Source organism: Sprattus sprattus, assembly GCF_963457725.1.
Source record: "Sprattus sprattus genome assembly, chromosome: 1".
Classification (NCBI taxonomy): domain Eukaryota; kingdom Metazoa; phylum Chordata; class Actinopteri; order Clupeiformes; family Clupeidae; genus Sprattus; species Sprattus sprattus.
The window spans coordinates 17,599,001-17,605,000 of record NC_137920.1 but is presented as its reverse complement, the minus strand read 5'-3'; positions in this window follow the sequence as shown (position 1 = coordinate 17,605,000).

Sequence of the window (6,000 nt, the reverse complement as noted above, 5' to 3'; positions counted from 1 at the left end):
CAAGAATGAATACAGAAATAAATGCAGCCAGAAATGTAAATGTAGGAGAAAGAAATGTAAAAAGGCGCGAGAAGAAACAAATACGGTACGGGAAATAGTACGGTAAAAAATGTGTAAATAAATAGAAAAATAAAAGGAGGAAGAAATTCATTTGTGAATTAATGTAAGCGTAAATAAATGTAACAGTAAATAAAAAGGACTAATTTTCCATTTCCATTCACATAACTGCATGATATTTTTTTTCTAATGCTTTTCTTTGGTGCATTTTTAGTAATTTTATTTATGTATGACTCACATTTTTACATATGTATTTTTTTTTAATTATGTCATTTTTGGCTTTCCATAAAGACACAGCTATGAAACTATGGAAAGCCAAAAATGACATAATTAAAAATAAATACATATGTAAAAATGTGAGTCATAAATAAATAAAATGACTAAAAATGCACCAAAGAAAAGCATTAGAAAAAATATATCATGCAGTTATGTGAATGGAAATGGAAAATGAGTCTTTTTTTATTTACTGTTACATTTATTTACGCTTACATTTATTCCCAAATACATTTCTTCCTCCTTTTATTTTTCTATTTATTTACACATTTTTTACCGTACTATTTCCCGTACCGTATTTATTTCTTCTCGCGCCTTTTTACATTTCTTTCTCTTACATTTACATTTCTGGCTGCATTTATTTCCGTATTCATTCTTGTCTCAGTATGCAAATGAGGTGGGCTATCATTGGCCAGCGCACCGTCTCTCTCATTGGTCGAGCTGCTTACCCCACTCTCCCCTAGCTCTGTATTCTTATAACCAAAGCTATGCAAGCTAACCAGCTAACTCACGTTAGTCACCTTCACACACACATATCACCTTCACACACACTGATCATACCCAAGCTGTCAACCTTAACGTATGAGGTTTATCGTTTTGCTTGCCATGGTTCAGTTTGTTTAGCTAACGGAAGCTAAGCAGTGCACAGTTAGTTTAGCTAACGGAAGCTAACCAAGTTAAACAGTGCACCGTTAGTTTAGCTAACAGAAGCTAAGCAAGTTAACCACAACCAGTGCACATCAGCAGTTGAGATCCTTGTCCGCTCTCGTCAGCTCGGTTGTAACGTGAACTGCAGGACGTGATAGCTTTTGCAGAGCTTTGTCAACACAATATTCCCCCTAATGACAAGTGAGAAAAAAATCGCTGGATTTGTCACCCAAACCCATGAAATCAGGCCACACATAACGTGAGGATTGTAATAACTCTAAGGCAATGTGTGCAGCTCTTTAACTTTCTCAAAAAGTTGATAGATAGTCTCTTTATTGATCCCTCGTGGAAATGAACTGTCGTGCATCTACAATGAAAGTACTATACACCAAAGCTATAAAATGAGACGTTTGCGTCCCCTATTTTGTTGCTACATCCCACTGCACAACAGGTAGCGGGCATCTTCGTTTGAGTATGGCGTATTGTAGCGAGCGAGCATTTGTGTTTAAATTCCATGCTATTTAAAACTGCAACACCACCAGCACAAACAGTAGGCTGAAACAAATGTAAACCTGTGTAGTTTATGTAATTGCAACCTATCTTTGGCAAAGAGCTTGACGCCGGAAGATTGAGACTACTGGAGTGAAGTCGTAACACAATAAAACAGCGATTCTCAGAACAGTAGAATGAGGATTTCCAACTACGCTAAATTATTGAATGAGTGAGATGTTTCAGCAATATGTCTGGATCCATAGGGCTGAAACACACCAAACGCGTTCATAAAAACATAGATGCTTCAGAAACTCCTTGCCAAAGTGCGACGGGCAAAACAGCCGCAGGATCACCAGGCTGTTTTGCCCGCCTTGCGCTGAAAAGTTGAGAATATTTCAACTTTTAAGCGCACTTAAAAAACGCTGGAAAGTCTGTCTCTCATTAGGACGCGGTACAGACGCAGCTATGAAACGCAGAATCATACATCTGAATGTGTGTGTGTGTGTGTGTGTTTGTGTAAATGTAACCTTGAAGTTGTTATTTTCATCCAGTCACCATCGCATTTATGTTTCAATTCCATGGAAACTATTAACTGTACACAACACTAGCACAAATAAAAGGTTGAAAAAAAACCCGTAAACTTTGTAGTTTATGTTATTGCAACCTACCTTTGGCAAAGAGCGTGGAGTTGGAAGATTGAGACTACTGCAGTGAAGTCGTGAAGAATGTCGAGATCAGAGCCCAGTGCAATGCCTTAGCAAAAATGAACCGACGCTTTTTCTTATAAAGCCTTACCTTTTGTTTCGTACGATGGCAACGCCCAGGTTTCTTGTAAGGTTTCTCTTCACATGACACCTGACTTCTCGGAATCCAACCGTTTCACTTTCGTCAACCTTTTTCATTGGTATTGATGTAGTAGATCTGCAGACAGCACATTTCATTTGCATTTCTCATTAATAATACGCCCTGTGATCACACAACCCAGTCTCATAAGCAATAAACCAAACAAGCATTACGATCGTGCATATGTCCTTCACCTTTGTTTACACTGTTCAGCGCTCGGTTACTCCCCCTCCCTCAGACGCTGCAGGTCAAGTTCCACTCTGTTATACAGGTGCATCTCAATATATTAGAATATCATCAAAAAGTTGATTTATTTCAGTAATTCTATTCAAAAAGTGAAACTAATTTTTTTAAATAGGTTCATTACACACAGACTGATATATTTTAAGTGATTATTTCTTTTAAATTTGATGATTATAACCGACAGCTAATGAAAACCCCAAATTCAGTATCTCAGAAAATTAGAATATTACTGAAGACCAATAGAAAAAAGGATTTTAAACACAGAAATGTTGGACTAGTGAAAAGTATGAACATGTACAGCACTCAATACTTGGTCTGGGCTCCCTTTGCATGAATTACTGAAGCAATGCGGCGTCGCATGAAGGCAATCAGTCTGTGGCACTACTGAGGTGTTATGGAAGACCATGTTGCTCTTATAGTGGCCTTCAGCTCTTCTGTGTTGTTGGGTCTATTGTCTTGCATCTTCCTTTTCACAATACCCTATAGAATCTATGGGTTTTAGGTCAGGCGAGTTTGCTGGCCAATCAAGCACAGGGATACCATGGTCCTTAAACCAGGTACTGGGACCTTTGGAAGTGGGTGCAGGCGCCAAGTCCTGATGGAAAATGAAATCCGCATCTCCATAGGATGGTCAGCAGAGGGAAGCATGAAGTGCTCTAAAACAGACGGCTGTGCTGACCTTGGACCTGAGAAAACACAATGGACTAACACCAGCAAATGACATGGCACCCCAAACCATCATTCACTGTGGAAACTTTACACTGGACCTCAAGCAACTTGGATCCTGTGCCTCTCCTCTCTTCCTCCAGACTCTGGGACCTTGATTTCCAAATGAAATGCAAAATGTACTTTCATCTGAAAAGAGAACTTCGGACCACTGACCAACTGTGCAGTCCTTTTTGTCCATAGCCCAGGTGAGACGCCTCTGACGTCTCCAGTTCAAGAGTGGCTTGACACAGGAATGCGACAGTTGAAGCCCATGACCTGGATACGTCTGTGTGTGTAGGCTCTTGAAGCACTGACTCCAGCTGCAGTCCACTCCTTGTGAATCTCCCTTGAATGGGCTTTGTTTCACAATCCTCTCAAGGCTGCGGTTATCCCTGTTGCTTGTGCACCTTTTTCTACCACATTTTTTCCTTCCATTCAACTTCCCATTAATGTGCTTGGATACAGCACTCTGTGAACAGCCAGCTTCTTTAGCAATGACCTTTTGTGTCTTACCCTCCTTGTGCAGGGTGTCAATGATTGTCTTCTGGACAACTGTCAAGTCAGCAGTCTTCCCCATGATTGTGTAGCCTACTGAACTAGACTGAGAGACCATTTAAAGGCTCAGGAAGTCTTTGCCGGTGTTTTGAGATAATTAGATGATTAGAGTGTGACACCATGAGTCTTCAATATTTAACTTTTTCACAATATTCTAATTTTCTGAGATACTGAATTTTGGGTTTTCATTAGCTGTCAGTTATAATAATCAAAATTAAAAGAAACAAACACTTGAAATAGATCAGTCTGTGTTAGGGATGCAAATTATCGATTAATTCATTAATCATTAGTTGATAATCTTATCGATCGACTTTCGATTAATTGATAAGCGGCGTTTTTCACCTGAGTTTCAGTGTTTCAATAGGGCCTTTACAAATATCAGCTAAATAGTTGAGTTATTATATTACATTACATTCTGATAATTCTATTCTATTCTATTCTATTATACATTCCTCAAGTAATTATGCATTAGGAAAAGAAAGCAGAAAAGTTTTTTTTATGGTATAACAAAATACATTCTTTAATTTAAAACAAAGAAATAAATGATGGACTGGCTCAGTTCTTGCATTTGAAACAGACATAAAAAAAAAAGAATAGAAGAAATTAAATAGAGAGCCAAACAGAATATTATTGAGCCTATAGATTATGAAGAAACTGCATCTAGGCTATTACAAGCTAACTAGCCAACACAACTCTCTGAAGTTTAACTCGCGCTCACGGTAGTGAGGGATAGAGTAGTTACATTCTTAATGGCAAGCCATCAGGCAAAGGTAAGCTAGCCCGCTAACGAGCTAGGTATATAATATCATTAAGCCTGAGTGAGCTAGTCCGCTATCAAGCTAAATAGCCAACTCAACTCTTACTTACTTACTCTCATGAGCCAAACTCGCGGGCACACGTTAGCACGGGAGTAGACAGAGATATTCATATTCATAGCAAGGTGAGCTAGCCCGCTAACGAGCTAGGTAGCTAACTCTATGAAGTCTCAGTGAGCTAGCCCGCTAACGAACTAATAGCTAACCTCGCGGCAGTAAGCGAGAGAAGGTATAATACAGTGTAGCTGTGATTTTAGGTTGATCAGGTGAACTGGTGGTGCCATGCAGGACAGCAGCATGCACGGTGTTCAAATGATAACTGAGTGAGCTAGTGGAACTATTGTATTTCAATACCGCATTAAACAGAGAACATTTGACTTCTTTGCCTGAATTAACAATGTTGAAGTGGTCCCACACCGCACTTCTTTTCGCTCGCTTCATTTTGTTTTCAACCGGTCTCTCGCGCTAGCGCCCTCTAGCGATTAATCGTGATTAATACATTTTGATCGAGCAACCTCTTAATCGACAATTAATCTAAAGTCGATTAATCATTTGCATCCCTAGTCTGTGTGTACACAATCTATATAATATATGAGCTTCACTTTTTGAATAGAATTACTGAAATAAATAAACTTTTTGATGATATTCTAATTTATTGAGATGCACCTGTACATTCTACACATGTCCGTTATCAGGGCGGAACTACCTGAGGCTTTGATACCACTGCCATCATCATGCCACACCTCTTTGTGTCCTGATTTACTAGAAACACCTCAGCTTCACATCCAGTCCTAATAAAACATTAATGAATAAAACCATGAAAGAAATGACTCAGGCTGACTCAGGCTGACTGTCTCATAAGTCATAAATGATGAAGGTAAAAGCGCTCATGGGCCTCGTTTCCCGATAACGACGTATCTTAACGTTCTACATGGATTTTGGCGACATAGTAGACTCAGTAACACTTTCTATTTACGAGCGTTTCCCGAACATCATCTTAAAGTCAGGTGCACGAGCGCCACGTGCACAAGTTCTTAAGTATCTCTTAGGGTGGAGGTCGCCTGTTCATCGATGTCAGACGAGTCGATTTTCTCACTTGTGTATACATGGGTTTCTCGGCTACGTCATCACTGGTTGCGTGCGCAAGAAGTGGATGAGAAAGCTGTGGAGGAAGGCAACATGACAGGGAGTTGTTGTGTGGTGAACTGCTCTAACAGAGTTGGTAAGATGTTCAGTTTACCTAGGAGGAAGCATCCGTTTGCCAGGAAAAATAAAATATCAAATCAAATCAAATATAGAAAAAGGCTCAACAATGTAGGCTACAAGGTTACGTTTGGGAATATGTTGAGGGTGTGTGCAAGCATTC